We start from the raw sequence: 23283 nt of genomic DNA on the forward strand, positions 1-23283 counted from the left end.
ATTGTATCCATAATTTGTATTATTTAGCATGAGTCTCCTTGATATATTCCATGCTTAATCTATATTGGCTGTGATGTGATATTACTTGAATTTGTTTGGATATTAAGTGTGGTTTTCCAATTTTTCATTAGCATGTTTAGGAACTGTATCAATTTAGGATCTACTTTGTATATTTCCAATATTTGTAGTAACCATGAGTGGGGTACACTATCAAAAGCTTTTTGGTAATCAATGTATGCATAGTGTAGTGACCTTTGTTTAGTTTTAGCTTGATATGTCACCTCTGCATCTATTATCAGTTGCTCTTTACATCCTCATGCTCCTTTGCAACAGCCATTTTGTTCTTCATTTATAATTTTGTTCTGTGTTGTATGTGTCATTAATTTCTGTGTAATGACTGAAGTTAATATTTTGTATATTGTTGGTAGGCATGTTATGGGGCGATATTTAGCTGAGTTTGCTGTGTCTGCTTGATCTTTAGGTTTCAGATAAGTTATTCCACGTGTAAGTGTATCAGGGAATGTGTATGGGTCTGCAATTTAACTGTTAAATAATTTAGTTAGATGTGAATGTGTTGAGGTGAACTTCTTTGGCCAAAAATTTGCTATTTTATCTTTTACAGGGGCTTTCCCATTGTGAGTAGAATTAATTGCTTGGGTGACTTCATGTTGTAAAATTATCACATTTGTGGTATCATCTTGTATGTATCTGTTTCTGCTTGTATCCACCGTGCATGCCTGTTATGTTGTACCGGGTTTGACCATATGTTGCTCCAAAAGTGTTCCATGTCTGTTATGTTTAGTGGATTGTCTGTTTTAATGTGTGTGTTATCTATTGTCTGGTAAAATTTCTTTTGGTTTGTGTTGAATGTTTGGTTTTGTTTCCTTCTATTTTCACTTTTTTTGTATGTTCTAAGTCGTTTGGCCAATGCTTGTAATTTCTGCTTCTTTTCATCTAATTGCTCTATCGCTTCTTGTTGTGAGATTTTACCTAACCTTTTTGTTTTTTTCTGACATTTCATTTCTTATAAATTGTGTTAGCTGTCCAATGTCTTTTCTCAGTTTTTCTATTCTGATCTGTAGCCTATGTTGCCATGCTGGTTTTGTGGGTTTCTTCTGTGTGTTGGTTGGTTCTGATCTCTGCCTAGTGTGTATATTTAGTGTAGTGAGTGCTCCTATATAAACCAGTAGTTGTAACTATTCCGTAGTTGTGTTTTCATTTATTTTGTTGTGTATGATTATGCTGATAGTTTTTATTGTTGATGTGACTTGTGGGTTATTTGGCGATCTATGCAAGAATGGTCGAATGTCTGTATTTGTGTCTTTGTATTCTATATATGTCAGCTGAAATTTTTCTTCTATATCTAACATGTGTGTCACTTTGTGTTCTATTTGTGCTTGTTCTGGTGGCTGTCTTAAGATTTCGTTTTCCTCTGATTGTTTAATTGATGCGTGTTGTTCTTTGTTTGTTTGCTCTGGGATGTTTGATTCCATTACTGTATTTTCTTCTTCTTCTCATTGCACATTATTTTGTTCCAGTATTTGTTGTACTTGTTGTTTGATGTTTTCTAATTCTGACTGGGGTATCCTGTTATTTTTGATTATTACATGGATCTGATCAGCTAGTCGTTGTTCTGTTAAAAATTTTAATTCTGGGTATCTGGTAATAAATGTTGTGTATACTTGCGATCTGTATCCAGTTGTGTTGGTTCCTAGGTTTGTTACTTGGTGATAACAGAACATGAGGTGTCGATTAACTTCATGTGACCATCTCATCCTCTGTCTTTGTTTTCCCTCTAGGGTGGTTGCAGGAAGCATATCCTGCAAAACACCTCTATTTGGATTTAAATCATTTTCCAGTTGGCTAGTAGTGTCGTTACCATTGTGGGCGAGCATAGGGTTCAGGCGTCGTCCACGACCATGGCGGCGCTTGTCCGAGGCTTCATTAGTTCTGTCCTGAACCAACTAATCACACTAAAAGGGGGGTTAGCCCTATTAGTGGTTTGTTCTTTTCGTCGCCTTTTACGACTGGCAGAACATACCGGAGGCCTATTCTTTTCCCGGGCCTCCACGGGATTTATTATTATTATTATTATTATTTTATTATCATTATTATTACTATTATTATCATTATTAAGTAGCTTGGATGTATTAGTGACTTGTACTGCACCAGAAATGCACTTGTTACAGTGAGCGATGAAAAGTGTTATTACCATTGTAATATTAGGTTAGATTAATTAAAGAGGATCGGAGTTGATTTGTACAGCCTCAATTACTTAAATGCAGTTTAGTCGGGGAAATTAAATCTAGGAAGAGACAAATGAATCGATCTTCCATCAGATACGGAATTTAAATAATGGGTAAGTAACAGGTTTACAAGAAGTTTCATGAAATACATGAGTGATAAAACAAGTACTGTCTCTTGCAAAAGTAGGGAATTTGTTCTCATGAACTAAAGGCCTAATATTAGCATTCCCAGATAACTAAATAGATAAGTAATGTTACGACAAACACTCACGAAAGTGGAAGCTTAACTGCCCTGAATGCTAGGATAAATATGTGTTCCTTGGCCTGAAGTATTTTGTGTAGAACTTAATTTACTGTTCATTCTAAGCTGTAATGTGAAAGCATTCTTCTTAAAGGATACAAGAGAAAGTATTTTTTCTAGTCTTTAGTTGAAAAGTTAATAAACTGTCTAGTGGAAGTAATATAACTGATGAACTACGATCTGGTAAATCATATGGGGATTTCTTTTTTTTAGTTTAGAGGTGACTAACAAATGTAAGCTACAGAGACTTGTAATAAGCAATGATTAATGTTATATCTTATTATCTCCCTTGTGCTATCATAAATTAGATTTGTTGGCAGTATATATATGTTGCGCCGTTTCCGAGTTATTTAGCACTGCAGTCGGCCAATCGGGGAGTCGGGCACTCACATACAAGTGGCGTGCCAGGGGCGTTGTTGCCAAAAGAATGCTTTGTTTGATTAGCTGAAACTTGAATTTGTACGCACGATGACCTGATTGGCTAACTTCAGTGCTAAGTAACTCGAAAACGGTGCAACGTATCGAAATTTGCTTAACATTTATGTCTCAGTACAACCCTGCACTGCAACTTCCGTGCAAGCGTTTATCAAATTGTGAGTATCATATTAGTCACTATGATAACTGAAAGGCGGATAACTGTAAGGAGATAGTAGAAAATTGGAATGACAATACAGTAATGGAAAATTATAGCGGTGTAATGGTCTGAGGAGCAATAGTTTTCGCTGACTGATCTAGCATATAATCCTGTATATAATTGCTAATAAGAATTTGATTCATTACTATCAGTTAGCAAATGACAATATTATTCTTGATTCGCTGAAGATATTTCCATAGTTGAAATTTTGGAGCTTATGTGATGTACTAAATGCTAATAATACTGATCCATAAATTTAGAAAGAAGTGTAAAGTTAGAGGAGCGTGTGACACTTATCTGGAAATTTGTCAATATGTACATGGATATTTTTGTAGGTTAGAAATGAATAGTAACACATCTGAACAATAACGGATTAACCATCTGGTATTTTTTTGAGTGAAAGAAAAGAGTTGGGGCTTTAAAGCACTTGGTGGTAATTTTGGTGGTAATTGCCTATTACAGTAATTTTATTTAAAGTTTATACTTATTTTTATAAGTAGATATTCAAATAAGAGATGTACAGGTTTCAAGTCAATGGAATCTACTAGGTAATATTTCGAGATGAGCATTTATTTATTTTCTTTTTTGGTGTCGTTTCCACATTCTGGTGTTTGTGACATGCTGTTTCACATATTGAAAGTTGCTGAGTTACTCCTTAGTAAATGAATCAGTGACATTAGTTGATCATATGCTCTCAGAGGCCGAGAAAAGAAAATTATAAATGAATGAATAAATATAAATCAAAATTTCTAATTGATTGGCGGTTATATTACTCATGGGTGAGGCCTGACCATGTATAATTTACTATGAGTGAAGTGAGGAAGAGAAAAAATTTATTTGACCCAGTCTAAATAATGAACTGCGCTATGCGCACTCAGCCTGTTACTGAAAGCGAGCAAAAGGTGACACAGGGGTAGGTAATGATGCGAAATAGCTGCATCGCCTGCTGGAAAAGCTAGTTGGCAATGAAAGTGTGTTTCACTTACCACTGCTGGTATGTTGCGGGAGAGAGTCAGTGATTAAATTCGCAAAAAGTGACAGCGAACGATGCGAAGTCGGTGATGACACAAACAAGTTCGAAATACTTAGCAGATCAACACTGAATATATAGGGGCCGGTCGGTTTTATAGCGTGGCGCAGCCTGGACTCTGAGCCACCTTGTGAGGAGGTTTGAATTTAATTGTTGTCGGTGTCCTCGTGTAAACGTGTAGTTCCTTAACGTTCAACGAACAAATAAAAGAAATTTAAAAACTGGGACACTGTGTGCTGTGTTCGTGATAGACTGGTCAATAATAATAAAGACGTACTGAAACTGTCTACGGGTTTCCCAAAATAAGTATTGCTAAAGTTATAACTGTCAGGGTCGTAAAATGATACTTCAGCCACTTGTTAAATTCACGAGATTTACCAACAAATTTTGATATAAAATCATCATGCTTGGAAACAATTAGAGGAAACAGATTAACTGTAACCTGAAGTGAACTTTTCCTTCTGCATACTCCTGTATCTCTTGTGTACAACTATTCTAACTCCTGTCTGTCTATCCTTTCATTAATCCGCAAAATGCGGCCATCATCATGACGTCCTGGATCCCTATACTGAGTGACCTCGAGATACCCTGTCCCCTGGCTCCGAAAACCTTTCCTGGAAGGTACTGGATTCCGACAACGGATCCTGGACCGTTGTGCAACCGAGTCTGCAGTTCTCCGTGTCCTGTCCACCGTTGACAACGCAACGACCGCCAGTCCCTTTCAGCTGAAACTTCCATTAAAACTAACATAAATAGAAGAACGTTTTATCTAAAACGACTTTAAAGGGAGAATCTATAATGAACATCACATAATTTGTTCCCTAGTGTCATTTAGTTTTAGTTCGTAGAAACTAAATGGATAACAAAACTTTTTACCTACGACAGTTTTGTGGCTGTCATCGGTTTTGAAAATTTAAAAGCTTTTGCTGAAGTTGAAAAACTAAATGTGGCGAAACTTTAATTTTCATATTATGTATAATCGGGGGGTGTTCAGTAAGTAATGCAACACATTTGTTCCTGAAAGGAGGGTAGTTTCATTCACGATTACAATGCACCATATTATTCCCTACTGTTTTAGTTACTAAATCCTATTTTTCAGCATAATCTCCATTCAATACCACGACGTTACGCCACCTTACTACGAAGGCCTACAAGCCCGGATGTTATCACTCTACTGGTCGACGTCTGAACCAACGTCTGGCTGCAACAATAACCTCCCCATCATCCACGTACCGCTTCCTGCGGAGCATTCTTCATCGGACCAAACAGATGCTCCTCCGTTGCTCTTTATGATCTCCTGTTAGGCGACATAGAACCCAGCGGACACAATTCTATGAGTACCCAACTGGTGGACGAGTGTGTCAGCATTACCAAAGTAGATCTCTAGTTGCGCAGCGAGGTATTTGACACAACTAGGTCTTCGTAGACGTTCTGCAAGTGCCTATGAATATCTACGATGCTCTGATTTTCTGCCGAAAGAAACTCAATGACAGCTCTCTGCTTGGAACACACCTCCATTACATACCCTATTTTGAAGGCCACTTATAACGCAGACACCTTGATGAAACTATATTAGCTGAAGCGAGAATATTCATCGATCTTCCACAATAAATTCTGCATTTTTCAACCGAAATTAATCGAGATAAAAGTGTTGCATAACTTAGGAAACGCTTCTCGTATACATGTACAGTATGTGCGTTGACGAAGCACATTGTAAAAGACTTGGCTTTAGCCCACAATCACACATTTGCTTGAACTGATTTGGCCCACAGTTTAACATTTCCATGAACCGGTTTAGCCCACAGGTGAACATTTGTACGAGCTGCGTGAGGTCTGAAGGTCTCGCCACAGTTTTTATTCTCGTGGTTTTTCTGCTGGCCCCTTCCATGTTGGTGGGGCAGTAGTTAGTTAAGGATACAGGGTACTTATAAATGGTGCGAAATTCGAAATTTTTTATGATTTTATTAAATTCTGTAGTCTTTTCTGATTATATTGGTATATACATTATAGGGTTATTTCTGTTACACAAACCAGTATTATTTCAAAAAGATGTTTATGGTGACACCTTGGTAACAAAACTGGAGTGTTGTACGCATGTTCAGAAGAGGATTGGTGGTAGATTGAGGAAGCTACGAAGTGGAATGAAAGAAAAGTTGCTATCTGATGGAAAATCTCTGTCTGGCCGAGGCAGATTGACAGAAACTGAAATAGACCTTCTTCAGAGCTATTATGGACTGGAAATTAAAAGAACTGCACCTCTGAATGGTGTTACAGCAATGAGGAAAGCTGTATTGGCCATATACTTTCTGCTTTCATAAGTTTCCACAGATGACCACCCTGTTCACGGACTTTGCCCTAAAAGAGCAGATTCTTGGTGTGATTACCAAAAAGCAAAAGAAAGTGGTCAAATATACCATAATAAGCATTCGTTTCCTGAACCTGTTATGAATGAAATAAAACCACTTTTTAGAGACCTGAGTGACCCTTGCTAAGTAAATGTCTTCATGGGGGTACTCAGAATACGAACGTAAAGTTCAACCATTTCATATGGGAAAGATTACCCAAGAATATTTTTGTGGGTCTAAAGACATTAAAGTTGGTATACTAGATGCAGTGATATGTTTCAGTCAAGGAGTGATAGAAAGTTTGGAAGTCCTGAGAAATTTAGGCATAAAATGTGGCTCTAATATGGAAGATCAATTGCTTGCGTGTGACAGACAACAAGGTTTGCTCTTCAAGTTACCAAAGTAGCAATAAGTGCTAAAAGGAATGCGAAGAGGAAGCTTGAACATGAAGAAGTGCTGCAGGATGAAGACTATGCTTCAGGAATGTTCTGAGGCACAGTTTAATTGGACTCATATCTTCATTCGCAATTTCCTGCAAGTTTTATTTTTCAGATATCAGGTACAAATATTTCCTACAGTTCATAAAACATTGCCATAATTTTTTTTCTGTAACTTGCAATAATACATACTTACGTAGTAGAAGTAGACCAATGATGCAGAATCAACTAAATTATAGGAAAAATAACATTTTATTAGGAAAAAATTATAAAAATTAAAATGTGAGATGTGATATTTTTTAATTCTTGTAATGTACATAATAGGTGGAATTAAATAGGTCTAGTACCTCAGCATCAAGTCATGCATATCTGGCAAAAATTGGTCTCCTTCAAATGTATAACATTGGATTAAATTGTACTTCAATTTGAGGAAGCATTGTGGAAAAAAATTGCATCAGTTTCTTTGTATTTTTTTAATAACCCTAAGCAGGTTCAAAAATATTCAAAATACTTCTAATTTGTTTGGAAAGTGTGCTGCAGTACCTGATATCAACAAAAAATCTGTAAAACATATACATTATAAACAGTGCCTGAAAGAAATAGGTGTTGATTTTTACATAATACTGAGCCGGGAAAGTACCCTGTACCCTTAAGCTGCTGAGAGTAATAAATTGATACAGATTTGTAAGTACGTGAATGTGACATTTGCAATTAGCAAGTGTTTGTAAATCATCCCTCTTGCTAAATATTTGTGACCCATGACACTTTAATAGTGAAACCCGTCTAAAGTTGATTTCGGCACGAAAATGTGACCATTTTCATGCTTCGTTTGTGGGGACGGTGCAGAGACAAAATTCCCTTTTGTGACGTATATTTTCTTTTATGATAGAAAGGGATTTGCATAGTGTGTAAGCTTTGAATATTGATAACTTTAGAAATATCTCTTTTCCTGTTTTGGTAAATTCTCTTGTTCCTTCCTTCGTTACCCGTTCTCCTACAAGCCTCTGTATGTATTTGTGTAATTATGTTAGTTTTCATTTTGAGAAATAGTTACTACGATCAAAGACACATTGCATTGTGATTCTTCACCTCCCTGACACCTGTTCTATATCTGTGTTTAACAGCTCATACTTTGGAAGTGTCGGTGAGTTCCTTTTATGATCAGAATTAGCCGGCTTGGACGTGATCTGTATGTCATCGAGATAACTATAAATTGTAGTAATTATATAGTACCTGCTTTTATTCTTAATCACGATGTCCGATGCAACAGTGGGAACAAGATTGGGGCGCTTGAAATATTTGAAATTCACGGTCGCAGAATAATGAACGACGCCAACTACTCTCAAAACACAGTGCTTCGTATTTTTCATTTAGCACCTATAGACGGTACTGCTTGTTAGTAACATCGAAAGATTATCAATTTGCATATGAATGAGGGATAAGAGAGATATAAAATTAATCGAGAATATAAAATTAATCAAGGATTCTAGCATCCAGAGCGAAGCATACAAAATGCGGTTCTTCAGTCATTGTGAAAGTTACGTTCAATCAATTGGAGGTCATTATTGAGGATACTGTTGAAGTCGTTTACTGGAGTTGTCCTTGCCACAGCCAGAGAAGCGGAGGGGTTGGATAGGGGGTTTCATGCATTGCTGATTCCGTTACCTATGATAGAGCTTCACGACGATGTGTCTTAGATGGTAGCAGGTAAGTGCCCACAAAACAAAGTCACATAGGGTTGTATCAGGTCATAGCAGCCTGTAGCCCCGAGTATAATCAACTATGCATTTTTTTTTTTGAAAGAGCATTACTCATAGCTATGACGTTGTCAGAGTTGATGGTAATGTAGTGTCATTAGACAATTTTGATTGGTCATTCAATGTGCTGCTTCCGTTTAAACTTCGAATTGGTTCGTCGTACATACGTTGAAGATGATGAGAGCGTAAATAATGGTGTGAAAACATGGCCACGAGCACAGGGTAACAGCTTATCCAACAGATGCTCTCACATAACGATAGCGTAAGGCTGTAGAACGTGATGGAGGCTATGTAGAAAAATAGCACATGTAAAAGAAATGTTGATCGATATTTTCACCAAAATCTGTCTCTTAAGAGTAAATACGTACTGAAAAGAAATTGTGGGGTCTTATTTACTGAAAGACGCTATACCTAACACCAAATAAATAAACTGATAAGACTTCATCTACCACAACAGCTACCCACCTGGTGCCCATCGAATTCCTTCCTAACTACATCTTGGATACTTGATGCCCTTATTGTTGCCAATCCGTTGAGCGTGTCGGAAAGATGAGAAAATACGGGACTTCTACCTGAAACAACGCGAAAGAGAAAAAGGGCAGGGACAAAACATACCACACAGTCTTTAGCTTAGGTAATACATGTCGCAAATTTTATTTCCTGTAATTATCCTTCAGTCCTAATATAATTAACAAGACATGAATATAAATAAATAAACTCGTAAGACAATTTCTTGTGGTTGCTTCGAACAATATAAATTTCAAGATCGTTGATTGTGTATAAACACCCATGTATACTTACGGATGCCTTCAAGTCTCTTCACACTTCTCCCAGTAGACATGAAAAGTCTAGCCACAAAAATGAATACTCCACCGACTATGACCATCGGTATGATGAGAACGTAGTTCACCACTAGGACCATGGCCAAAATTCCGCAGAGCACAAGGTAGATCTGCAGTATTGAGAATAGTCATAATACTAAACTAGTTATAATGCTAATACCAGTTACAGTAAAGTCAGCCACAATAAAATATTAAACTATAAGTCTATAGCTAACAAAACGTGTATGTTAAGTAAAAAAATCATTGTACCACTGTAGTCATAACAGCGGAAGGCAATAGTTTAATTGATGGCAAAGTCAGCGAAAGATCAGATGTGAAAATAAAAGTCACCTTAAGACAAAATTAAGAATTAAGAATGCTGTGACGCTACAACGCAATCTTGCTATGAATTTTTTTCGCTTACTGAACACATGAATCTGTTTGTATACGATATATTGACCAGTGTAAATATGTATAGTAAATACTATGTTTAAATTATGTAATATTTAACACTGGCTAGTCAGGGCATATTTAGTTAACGTTGAAGTCAGAGAGACTGTTTCGTCGTGCCGCTGGGCGCGGGAGCGCGCCAGCGGGCAGTAGTAGCAGTGACGCAGTGCTCGGAGTAAGACGTACAGTCGAGTGCTGCTAGTCCTAGCTGTGTTACATCTAACGGCTAGTGTGTGGATCTAAGCACGACGGGAAAGTAATGGTCGGCATATCTGGAAGCATGGCCAGGCAAGTTATTATGGATTAATGGGCACGGTGCTAAAGAAACGAGAGCTTAAATGTGAAGCGCACTGTGGGCCCAAGTCGCAACAGTAAAAGCGCACCGCCACATTGTGTGGCTGCCGTGGACTTCCGTCGATCCACCGACAACGAGGGAAGTAAGATCTACGAAATTTTCGTAGGGTAAAATTGTAGAAGGCTTGCCAGTGACTGTGCTTTTCTCTGAAGTTGAACAATTAATAGCAAGCACTTTATAATCGAAGTGTTGCAATTACATTCCACCCGACAACAACACCAAGTAGGTTCTTTCCGATCCTTACCTTATTGAACCGAGTGTGTCACGCCATTATCAAGAGAAAATATGTTAATTATCAAATTATTTGCATAGACGGTGAAGAGTAAATTTCAGACTGGTTATCGTAGTTAATTGTTGCACTTAATAAGCTTACGCCAACCGTAGTAACTTAATAATAGACTGAAGTAATAAATTTGATTATTAAGATTTATTTCAATGCGTATTCAGCTGAAGTTAGTTCAAGGACATTTCATGAAACTATAAAGCTTATTCCACCTGACAATCCCCCAATTAATGAATTATTATCATTCAGAACATAGTTAATTATTGGCAATATAATTTATTATCAGTAGATTAAACTGTGCAAAGTACCTAATTTTAAAAACAGAATGTCAGTCCATTGTTCAAAATCTCGATAGGTAATTATCTGTGTTGTTAGCTGACAAATTATGAACAAAGTAACTATCAAAAGACTTATTGAAAGTTAACCATTAATGTTTAAGTGTAATTAGATTGTTATGACATTGTTTTATACGACTACTGAGCCTGACACAGCACTTACGTAAAAGTTCCCGTTCCACCTGCTGCGCTACAAACAGGTAAACTTTACTTTTGACACAATTATTCACGTACTTAACAGTACTGTCGCTCATCAGTTGAGCTGGCGACCGTTTTCTTGATTGCTTTTACAACTCAATCATTTCTTTCGGCAAAATTTCCACTGGCAAAATTTATTTCCAAATTATTTCCATTATTTCATTTACCGATCGTTATTGGATGAAATTACTCATTCAAGAACGATCAAGTTATAACGTCACCTGTTTCCCGCGGAATAATCATTATTTACTTCGGATTCGGATGCCTTATCCCGACACGGGTCAAAATTCATACTTCACGGTCATTGTCAACTAGTAATTTCACGAATCCCGGGAAGCAAGGGGGTGTTACAACGCCACCACATGATTATATAGAAGTTCAGGAAGAAATTCTGGGAAAATAGGGAACGATGATGAGAGGAGAAAAGATGTATTAATGCTCAGATATACGATATGAAACGTACCAGTTACGACAAATGTCTCTCTTACATCGATAAATCAAAATATTATGACCACTGCCCATTGCGACGTTGGATGACACCTGGTGGCGTTGCGGGCACGTGAAGGGATAACAAAAGTATGTAAACGAAACAGACACGGACGGAGGATCACCCTAGCTAAGACATGGGCGGAAAAAGGGGAAATCCACTGACACAAGTGACTTTTACAAAGACCAACTTACTATTACACAGAGACTGTGCACGAGTTTCTCTGAATCGGCGAAGCTTGTCGAATGTTGACGTGCTACTGTCATGAGCATCTACGGAAAGAGGTAGAATGACAGTGAAACTATCACTAGGCGCTTGATGGTAAGATGTCCACGGCTCTTCACAGAACGTGGGGTTCAGAGACTTGTATGCTCTATAAAGGAGGATAGATGGTAATCTGTGGCATCTCTGCCGAAAGAGCACAATGCTGGCGCCCGCACAAGTGTTTCAGCGCACACCGTACATTGTTGAACATGGAGCTCCGCAGCAGATCACCCCTACGTGTTCACAAGTTGACCCAACGACATCGTCAATTACGGTTGCAGTGGGCACGGGACCATCGACATTCGACCGTTGGTCAATGTGGACGTGTCGGCTCTTCGGGTGAATCACATTTTTGCTACACTAGGTCGACGGTCGTCTCCACAAACGCTGTCATCGAGGTGAACTGCGGCTCGAAACGTTCACCGCGACACGGACGCAGGCTGATGGGATCAGCATTATGCTATGGTAGACGTTCCCATGCCCTTGCATTGGACCTATGGTAGTAATCGAAGACATGCTGACAGCTGCGAACCACCTGCATCCCTTCATGCCTGACATTTTCCCCGACGGCATGTCATCTGTCAGCAGTGTAACTGTCCGTGTCTCGGAACCAGAACCGTGCTACAGTAATTTGAGTAGCATTGTAGTGAGCTCATGCTGATGTCTCGGGGACCAACTTCGCCTGGTGTAAATTCTACGGAACCCATCTAGGTCGGTATCGGGCGCCATCACAGATTTCGCAAATCAGCGGCCTGTTATTTACACGAGTTACTGTGCGTAGACATCTCATGCTGCATACCTCCACAAACCCGCCAACAAGTGTCGAATCCCTGATTCGCAAAATCAGTTATGTATTTCATTCCAAAGACGGACAAACAAACTGTTAAGCAGGTGCTCGTAATGTTTTGGCTCATCAGTGTAGATGAGATTCGCTTTTACGTGCTTCCTAGATTCCTGAGTAAATTGTTCCTTACATGGTGGGAAATGGACAGATTTGACAAAACTGTTATTGTTATACACGGAAAAGGTCTTAAATTACGTCTATTCAAGGGCGGTAAGTGCTTGACTATCTGTCTATCTATCGCTTGCGCCTTTGTCCCTCATTTTGCACGGGGTTGGCGTGGTTAAACCGGATGTGGCATGTTAATGTGAAGGGATGGCCGGATGCCCTTCCTGCCGCCACCCCGTACCCCCCGGGACGGAATCACAGTACTCCGTCTGTCTGCATCCAGTGTAAATCATGGAAAAGTGCGGATGTGTTTCAAATGTTTGTGAGTCGTGTAACTGAGGCGGGACGTGGGGACCATCCCGGTATTCATCTAGAGGGATGTGGAAAACCGCCTAAAAACCACATCCAGGCTGGTCGGCACACCGGCCTTCGTCGTTAATCCGGCGACCGGGTTCGATCCGGGGCCGGCGCGCCTACCCCAGTCCAGGAAGCAGCCCATTAGCGCTCTCGGCTAACCTGGCGGGTGACGGTAAGTGCTTCACTAGTGAGCAGATATTATGATTTCTAAATCAGCTACATAAATACAAAATTAGAATCTCATATCGCTTTTTTGACTGCATCAGTTGTACACGCAGAGCCATCAGTATGATGACAGAATTCAGTATTACAGGTGTATTACACATGAGTCTTTATAGATTCCTCTATCCGTTCGTACATTTAACTGTCAGTGTCAGGTTGAACAGCATCACAATGACGACGAGTCCATATGGAGTGGTGGTGAAATGTTTCCATGGTTCTTTTAGAAGCGGGTGTGTAAGATGCATATTTCTGATATACTCGTAATTTGCTATAAACATATTAGACATTCGTGAAGAATTCGTCAGCATCATCATCAATCAGTTAGCGTCCAGTGCTGGGTAAAGTTCGCTTCTTAGAATTTTTCTTGAGTTACGATATTCAGCTTGCACGTGGGTGTTATATGATGTTATCTATCCACCTTCGTTTCAGATGTCATTCCAATCTTTCCTTAGGTCTTGGAATGAGGCAAAGACCACGCTTCTCGTCTGGACACATGTTCCGCACGTTATACTTACATAACGATCATAATTAGTTTTTCCTCTCCAGTCTGTTCCATTATAATTTTATTTCTGTAGCAGTCCATCCTATTAATTCTCAAAATCCATTCCTTTAACTCTTGAAGGTTTTCTGAATCGATCTGCCGTTAAAAGGCCATATCTCATACAGTCAAAACACAGTGCTTCTAAACTTATCATTTCAGACACATTGAAATCTTTGTTTCGCTTCAGCGTAACTAAATAACTTCAGAAATTTTGCTTTTCTTTCATTTCTTTTGCTGTTCTTCGATTACTTTTTATTAACTGACGTAAACAGAAGAGAAATTATTAACTGGTTCTATGAGTTTAATGTTAATTTGTACAATTCTTTTTTATGTGTTAATTACACATTAATTTAATTTAATTTTAACTAATTATTAAGGCGTAGTTCCCACATTTCAGCAAGTTTCTACATTAATTATTGTAGTTAACATCTAGACTAGAGGCATACAGTACAATGTCATCAGCAAAACTAAGGTGGTCCAGTTCTGTGTCATTAGCACGTACTCCTTGTTCGTTTTCATAGGATAAGGATTGAGAACCTTGAATCTCTGGCGTATACCGTATTCTTCAGTATACCAACAAATATTGGATTAATTCCTTCTTTCTTAAGAATTGTTCATACAAATTTTGCTGAACAGGAGTCAATAGTTATCTCGAATTCTATGAATTCCATGTGCAGTGATAGTTCATTTTCATTATTCCGTCCCGTAATGTCATTCACGATCTGCCAATGGCCTATTGCGCTATGTTTACATTGAAAATCTGCTTGGTGTACCAAGGTAGCCATTAACATTGGAACTTTTTTGAGTCTAATAAACAAAATACAAAACATCTTATTGAAATGCGAGTCTGAACTGCTCAGTTCAGTCTGTTTGTTATTCATTGACACACTGGAATGTTCTAGCAGGTGATCAGTGACATCGCACATGGATAATCGTGTATGGACGAAGTCCAAGATGATAGTGTCCTGTGAGGCAATGAGCGCAGAGGCAAGTCGGAGACAAAGTCCTGTGAAGTGGTTTTTTTCAAATGCACGGACTACTAGGTGCGCCTGGCATACAGCCCAGATTACTTTTCGTTGCATTTGGTCGTTATCAAGTACATTTTTTATTAGTTTCCAGTTGGAACAATATGGAAGGATGTACATACTGTACCCTCAGCATATTCTATCTCTGTCATTTCTGTCATCGTGCACATAGTTTCCACTTGACACGCGCCATCGTACTGGACGCCTTCAATCGAAATCTGCCCCCCATCGAAACAGTTTGCCTCACGCATCCGGCTGAGAGGCCGGCACACTCAGTGTCATCTGTCCTTCCCTTGACGACTCTGCCGCCGCACCTGTCGTCACCCTTTGGCACCACTCTTTAAAGGTGCACATCGCTTGCGTCCCTGCTATTGGGAATCATTGATTTACTCATAGGAAATGCTGGTGGAGCAGATGAATAGTATCACCTCATCCTTGAAAAGAAACTGAAGAACCATTGTTTGGTTTTTGTTCTGCTTTAGTAAGAACTCCCCCAATATTTTGTAATGTTGTTTGCTATCATTTTCATTTTTTTAAGTTATTGTAAATATTTTCTTGATCATAAACCGAATGTGAACTCCGGAAACGTCATAATGCCAGAGCATCAGACATATTCCATAATCCTACAAGAAGTTGATGTCAGTGATACATGTCTGCAATTATGTGTATCTGTCCGACGGCGGTTCTTGAAAACAGTTGTTACATGCGCTTTTCTCCAGTCGATTGGTACTTTCCGACGGCCTGCTACTAGAAGAGTATCAGTTGATTACATATAATTCGGATAACATCTAACAGATACAGAACTGGACAATTGTAGTTTACTTCCAATTTCATCATGTCAGTATAAACTCTGATATACTACCAGTGGAACAGCCTAGTACGGTGTACCAGGTAATTAAAAGTCTACAATCATAATTTTCAGTTTTATTCACTGGTAAGCTGTTTTCGTTTTTAAACTTAAGAGTGCTGCTTGTATGGAATGAAGGTACCTAGGTAGTTATACGTCGCTTACCTTGTGGGACACCATACACTCATATCTAATTGGGAAAGCGCCTTCCACGAGGTGAAGCACAACGTTAAACCTTATGAGATAGCTCTTGGCAAGCGACATGTAACTACCTATGTATTAATTTACGTTCAGTCCATACTGGCAGCACACGTTGGTGCTTAAATAACCAAAATAGGTTGCCGGTGAATAAAATTGTATATTCTGATTCTAGACTTTTAATTACCTAGGAACTACATTAGTATCTGTCTTTTTGGCACTATGCGTTATTTGAAAGGTGGAGGCGTGTTACAGTCTTCCACGTTGAACCAATTTTGACAAACTGAATTCAATATTGCTGTATTTCCCTTATCATGTTCTGTTTTTTGCCAGTATGATGACTCAGTTACTGAATAGATAATTTCCATCGGATTATTCACTTCATGTACGACCAAAACTTCTTAAAGGTTTTTGTCAAATTGGACGATAAAATTTGCTTTTCTAAATTATCGAATACTTCTTCCATTACTCTCCTTATGCTCAATTTCATTTGATCTGCTTCCGTTTTTCAATTAGACTTTGACTTCGCTTAAATCTCTGATGAAGTTTTCTTTTCTTTTGTAGCAACTTTCTGACACAACTATTGAACCACAGTGGGTTTTTCCCACCCCTGACAACCATCCTCGGCACATACAGCCCGAAGGCGAGTTGTACAATGATTCTGACTTTCAACTATTTTGCTCCATATCTCCGTCCTCAGAACAAAGGTCTTGCCTGTTAATTTGCAATTTCATATTTGCTCACAATGTTTTTGCTTTTCTTCAACGACGAATTTATATTTGGATTCTTTGCTTGTTTACATTAAGATAAGTTTTGAGTAGTCCAAAAAAACAGTTTGAGGAATCTCTCTGTCTCCACTGTTGCATTTTGTATGTCTGGAAGCTAATTGAGATCATCAGCCAATAAAACGGGTTCATGATTTTGGTGTCATGAGGTGATATTGTTCGGACGAGATTTCTCCAATATGTTCCTGGTTTTCTGTTTGAGAAGCGATCTGGTTGGTTCTGATTTTTGTCTGATGTTGATGCAGCTGTATCTGAGGTTCTAAAATGAGGAAGAATATGGCTGACATCTTTTCAGTTATTTGTGGTGACTACTGGGCCAATGTATGGGTTACTCCTGAGTACATTCCAAATATTAGTACAGTTATCGTGAGGCTCGTGATGGTATCCTTCCGCGTTGTCAAACGTAAGTTCACATTCTGCTCACTTTTCATTAAATGGAACCTGATTATAGGACCGAATACTACTTTTTTCTATACTTTGTTTTATGGGTTCAGGTTTATCTTTCTCTCTTGCATTATAAACAACTTATTTTCTTGCTAGAAGTCGTTTATTGAGAGCACGTAATTGCGTTGCCCATTGCGAGAATTTACTTTGTATTTAGTGCTTTAAGAACCCATGTGGGCTCTTTGAGTCAGCAGGACTACCTGCATAACTACATATACACGTACATTCGTGGTCTTTTCTTTATATTATTTAGCTTTATTCAAATAATTTCATTTATTATCTTACATAACTTAGTTACAGTCTGCAGTGCCGCGAGTTTGTGCACTGTTGTTGACACTGACCTGGTACGTAAAACTACTGAATCAATAACATTCCATTACTACAAACCATTAGCAATAAATACTCCGTTTCTTGCACGGATGTAGGTTTCAGATGGATAAAGGTGAGTCGCGGTTACTGTCGTGAATGGCTGACGTTTACTGAATGCAGTGCACAGTGACCTGGTACCTTAGTGAGATATTATGTGGACTACATGATAGCGAGGAGAGCCCCGTTGGTAACAGCAGGCACAGATTTTGTTTTGACGTTGTATTCTGCTCTTAGTGGTTGAAGAAAGTATTTGTTTAATTATTACTTCAGGTATAAATTCAGTGGTTACAGATAAGAGGGAATATCCTCTTTTGCATTGCTTTGAGCTATAAATTGAAAGCAAACACACTACATTGTTTTTCGATCAGTCCTTGTGGATAATTAGTTTTCGTTTGAATAGTGGGCTTTCCGAAATTCATTCACGTTGCATTACGCGAGTGTGTGTCTATCGGTATTTCGTTAAAATTTGTGGTCAGTTTGCGTAATAATTTGTTTTTTGGGGAATAAATACTGATACATTACAGCACAGTTTAATAGTTCACAGCTTTACCTTCCTACTCATGTTAGTAGTTCATCTTTATTAGACAAGACAACATTTACAAGCTGAATAGTTGATGTTGACGACTCAGATGCGAAGAGAGTTCAGTAAGTAATGCAACACATTTTTTTCTCGGCCAGTTTCGGTTGAGAAACTGCGTAAATGGCTGTGAGACATAGTGTATTACTCCCGTTTCAACCCCTATACTTTCGTGACGTTCCACAGGTGGCAACGCTATACATAGCCTTCAAAATGGAATCTGTAACGGAGGTGCCTTTCAAGCAGAGGTCTGTCATTGAATTTCTTTTGTCGGACAACAAGTGAGTCAAAAATATTCATAGGCGATTGCAGAATGTCTACGGAGACCTGGTGGTAAACAAAACCACGGTGAGTTGTTGGGCAACGCGTCTATAATCATCGCAATAAGGTCGCGCAAACGTGTCTGATATTCCACGTGCCGGCAGGCCACGCACAGCTGTGACTCCTGCAATTTTGGACCGTGTGGACACTTACATTAGCGGTGATCGAAGGATCGCAGTCAAACACCTCGCTGCTTAACTGGATGTCTCTGTTGGTAGTGGTGACACACTCGTCCACCAATTTGGGTACTGAATTATGTGTACCCGCTTAGTTTGTCGCCACCTAACAGAAGATCATGAAGAGCAACTAAGGACCATCTGTGTTGAGTTGCTTACGCGTTACGAAGTTCAAAGCTATACCCTCAGCCGGTAAAGTTATGGCGATTTTAGGGGCTCTGAAGGGGTTATCCTGTTTGATGTCCCTCCCCATGGAGCAACGATAGATTCTGAAGTGTATTGCGCTACCCTTAGAAAGTTGAAGAAACGGTTTCAGTGTTCGTCGCCTCGAAAATGTAAACGAACTCCTCCTTCTCTCACACAAGTCTGAGCTCCTGACAACAGCTCCTACAGCCAATATATCGCTCCTTCTGACTTCCATCTGTTTGGCCCACTGATAGAGGCACTTCACGGGAAGCAATACATGAATGACGGGGAGGTTATTGCTACAGCGACACTTTGGCTCCGACGTCGACCAGTAGAGTAGTATTGTGCGACCATATAGGTTCTCCCAGTGAGGTGGCGTAAGGGCGTCGTATTGAATGGAGATTATGTTGAAAATAAGGTCTGTAGCCAAAAGAGTGGGGAGTAATATGTACAATAGAATCCTGAATAAAAACGACATTCTTTTGGAAAAAAAATGCGTTGCATTACTTATTTAATGCCATTCGTACTATGCATTTCATTCCTGTCATTCTTGCTAGGCAAAATTATTGGCCTTTCTTAATATAACTTATAACACCAATACCCATTGATGCTGTAACAGCCGGCCGGAGTGGCCGAGCGGTTCTAGGCGCTACAGCCTGGAACTGCGCGACCGCTACGGTCGCAGGTTCGAATCCTGCCTCGGGCATGGATGTGTGTGAAGTCCTTAGGTTAGTTAGGTTTAAGTAGTTCTAAGTTATAGAGGACTGGTGACCTCAGAAGTTAAGTCCCATAGTGCTCAGAGCCATTTGACCATGCTGTAACAGCTTTATGTCCTCTGAGGCCTACCTCTACGTTAACTGATTCGTAACGCTCATGTCTGTTACTTAGTAGGTGGTGTAAGGCGTTTCCTCCACGATGGCATCGTCTGACAATGTGCTCGAATTATTTTTAGACACGGCATTCAGAACAATCTTACACGAAGCCGGTTTTAACGTAAAAACGAAGATCAGTTAGAGTTAAAAGACGTTGTGGAAATAAACGGTTCTATGATAGTGGAATGGCAACGGTTTTGCCGCAGTGGATACACCGGTTCCCGTGAGATCACCGAAGTTAAGCGCTGTCGGGCGTGGTCAGCACTTGGATGGGTGACTATCCAGGCCGCCATGCGCTGTTGCCATTTTTCGGGGTGCACCCAGCCTCGTGATGCCAATTGAGGAGCTACTCGACCTAATAGTAGCGGCTTCGGTCAAGAATACCACCTTACGACCGGGAGAGCGGTGTGCTGACTCCACGCCCCTCCTATCCGCATCCTCCACCGAGGATGACACGGCGGTCGGTTGGTCCCGGTAGGCCACTCGCGGCCTGAAGACGGGGTGCTATGGTAATGAAAGCAGCTCCAAAATTGTAGATTGCTTCAGTTCGTAAAATTCTTTAATTTTTATCTATACAGTTGTAGACAGATTAAGAGCATCTATATAAATTTATTACTACAACAAAGCACAGAAACAGAACAGCTGAATGTTTACTCTTACCGACCTGAAAACAAGAAAAATGAGATTTCATCTCGCAAGGAAAGCACAGACGCAATGGCTCTGGGATTTTACTCATGTTTTGCATGATTGTAATACGTATTTCGATTGAGAGAACGCATTTCATTACGATGCTCTTAACAGGTGTTTTCGAGAAATCTTGGTTCAAAGTTTAACAAGACTGTTGACCATTAGCCTACGAACAGCGGCGAAGCGCTACAAGTCCGCCTGTCCTGCATTCGAACCTAGTAATGTTCTTTTCTCAATCTTTCAAAAAGTATTCACATTAGTACAATGAATTATTTTTATTCTAAAAGAAACAATAATAATGATGATGACGGCTGTTATAGTGGAACATTCTTGTAGCAAAGAACTGTGATGAAATGAACATTTTCATGTCGACACTTTCATATAGGTATTAAAAAGTTCTTGCAGAGAAATCTTCACACTTTTGATTGTTCACCATTATTGATAAACCGACAACGTTTGCAATGGGATCCATGGCCAAAACGTGAGAAACATAAAGACATGTGCCTAGCACATCTTATGAATACCACTTCGTGACAAGGAAAGTTAATCTTTTTAATACTGATAGGAGAAAATACGCCTCATTAACATTTAAAAAGAATGGCCGTTTAGACTCAATTTTTGACGCAGACGAAGCATATTGGCACATAGGTACCAGTACCGGTGTTGTCAAATTATGAGTACCAGTGAGGGAAGAGTAATGCAGTCTTCACGAGATGATTTTTCTCTCTTGCTCCACAATACCGCATTCCGCAATGCTTTTACAAAAGTTCTGAATTGGGTGCGAAAGTATAGATAGGAAGGCGAACAGTATAGCGGCACGAGTCCTTACTATACGTCGATTAAACCTCACCACGATTGTGCCACTCTGATTATTATTATTATTATTCATTTTCGAAAAAATATGTTTCTTTTGAGCGATACAAGCGTTTTGCGGAATATAACAAAAGAGTGACGAGACTCGCTATACGGGCATTGATCCAGACGTCTGCCGCTACTAAAAGGGTAACGCTGTCGTACGGTATTTAACAGGCTCGTTAAACTTTGAAACTTGATTTTTCGAAAACGTTTAGTGGTGCAGCGGACTAGAGCAGTATTGCTAGACCTGAGAACGTGCTACAACCGAGCGAAAGATAAGCAGAATCAGTGACCCGTTGGTACATGCTTCGCTTGTCATACCAGACCATTGATAGTGACCGTGCCAAATATCTCACAAAATAGGCGTCAAACGAAAAAACTACAAAGAACGAAACTCGTCTAGCTTGAAGGGGGAAACCAGATGGCGCTATGGTTGGCCCGGTAGATGGCGCTGCCATAGGTCAAACGGATATCAACTGTGTTTTTTTAGAATAGAAACCCCCATTTTTATTACGTATTCGTGTAGTACGTAAAGAAATATGGACCACTTCTTTCGCTTTGTGACAGATGGCGCTGTAATAGTCACAAATATATGGCTCACAATTTTATACCAACAGCTGGTAACAGGTAGGTTTTTTAAATCAAAATACAAAACGTAGGTACGTTTGAACATTTTATTTCGGTTGTTCCAATGTGATACACGTACCTTTGCGAACTTAACATTTCTGAGAATGCATGCTATTACAGCGTGATTATCTGGAAATACCACATTAATGCAATAAATGCTCAAAATGATGTCCGTCAACCGCAATGCATTTGGCAATACGTGTAACGACATTCCCTTCAACAGCGACTAGTTCGCCTTCCGTAATGTTCCCACATGCATTGACAATGCGCTGACGCATGTTGTCAGGCGTTGTCGGTGGATCACGATGGCAAATATCCTTCAACTCTCCTTACAGAAAGCAATCCAAGGGAACGTCAGATCCGGTGAACGTGCGGGCCATGGTATGTTGCTTCGATGATCAATCCACCTGTCATGAAATATGCTATTCAATACCGCTTCAACCGAACGCGAGCTATGTGCCGGACGCCGGCCGGTGTGGCCGTGCGGTTCTAGGCGCTTCAGTCTGGAACCGCGTGACCGCTACGGTCGCAGGTTCGAATCCTGCCTCTGGCATGGATGTGTGTGACGTCCTTAGGTTAGTTAGGTTTAAGTAGTTCTACGTTCTAGGGGGCTAATGACCACAGATGTTAAGTCCCATAGTGCTCAGAGCCATTTGAACCATATGTGCCGGACATCCATCATGTTGGAAGTACATCGCCATTCTGTCAAGCAGTGAAAAATCTTGTTGTAACACCGGTAGAACATTACGTAGGAAATCAGCATACACTGCACCATTTAGATTGCCATCGATAAAATGGGGACCAATTATCCTTCCTCCCATAATGCCGCACCATACATTAACCCGCCAAGGTCGCTGATGTTCCACTTGTCGCAGCCATCGTGGATTTTCCGTTGCGTTTACGTTACCGCTGTTGGTGAATGACGTTCCGTCGCTAAATAGAACGCGTGCAAAAAATCTGTCATCGTCCCGTAATTTCTCTTGTATCCAGTGGCAGAACTGTACGCAACGTTCAAAGTAGTCGCCATGCAATTCCTGGTGCATAGAAATATGGTATGGGTGCAATCGATGTTGATGTAGAATTCTCAACACCGACGTTTCTGAGATTCCCAGATGTTAAGTCCCATAGTGCTCAGAGCCATTTGAACCATATGTGCCGGACATCCATCATGTTGGAAGTACATCGCCATTCTGTCAAGCAGTGAAAAATCTTGTTGTAACAACGGTAGAACATTACGTAGGAAATCAGCATACACTGCACCATTTAGATTGCCATCGATAAAATGGGGACCAATTATCCTTC

At 39.7% G+C, this 23283-nt stretch overlaps 2 pseudogenes; one reads left to right on the forward strand and one right to left on the reverse strand.

Moving 5' to 3' along the window:
- The window catches only part of LOC126456356 (ATP-binding cassette sub-family C member 4-like), a 212906-nt pseudogene that overhangs the window by 43098 nt on the left and 146525 nt on the right, over nt 1-23283 (reverse strand).
- On the forward strand, nt 20000-20117 carry LOC126459720 (5S ribosomal RNA; annotated as a pseudogene).

The sequence above is a fragment of the Schistocerca serialis genome, chromosome 2, assembly GCF_023864345.2.
Source record: "Schistocerca serialis cubense isolate TAMUIC-IGC-003099 chromosome 2, iqSchSeri2.2, whole genome shotgun sequence".
In the NCBI taxonomy this organism is placed as follows: Eukaryota; Metazoa; Arthropoda; class Insecta; order Orthoptera; family Acrididae; genus Schistocerca; species Schistocerca serialis.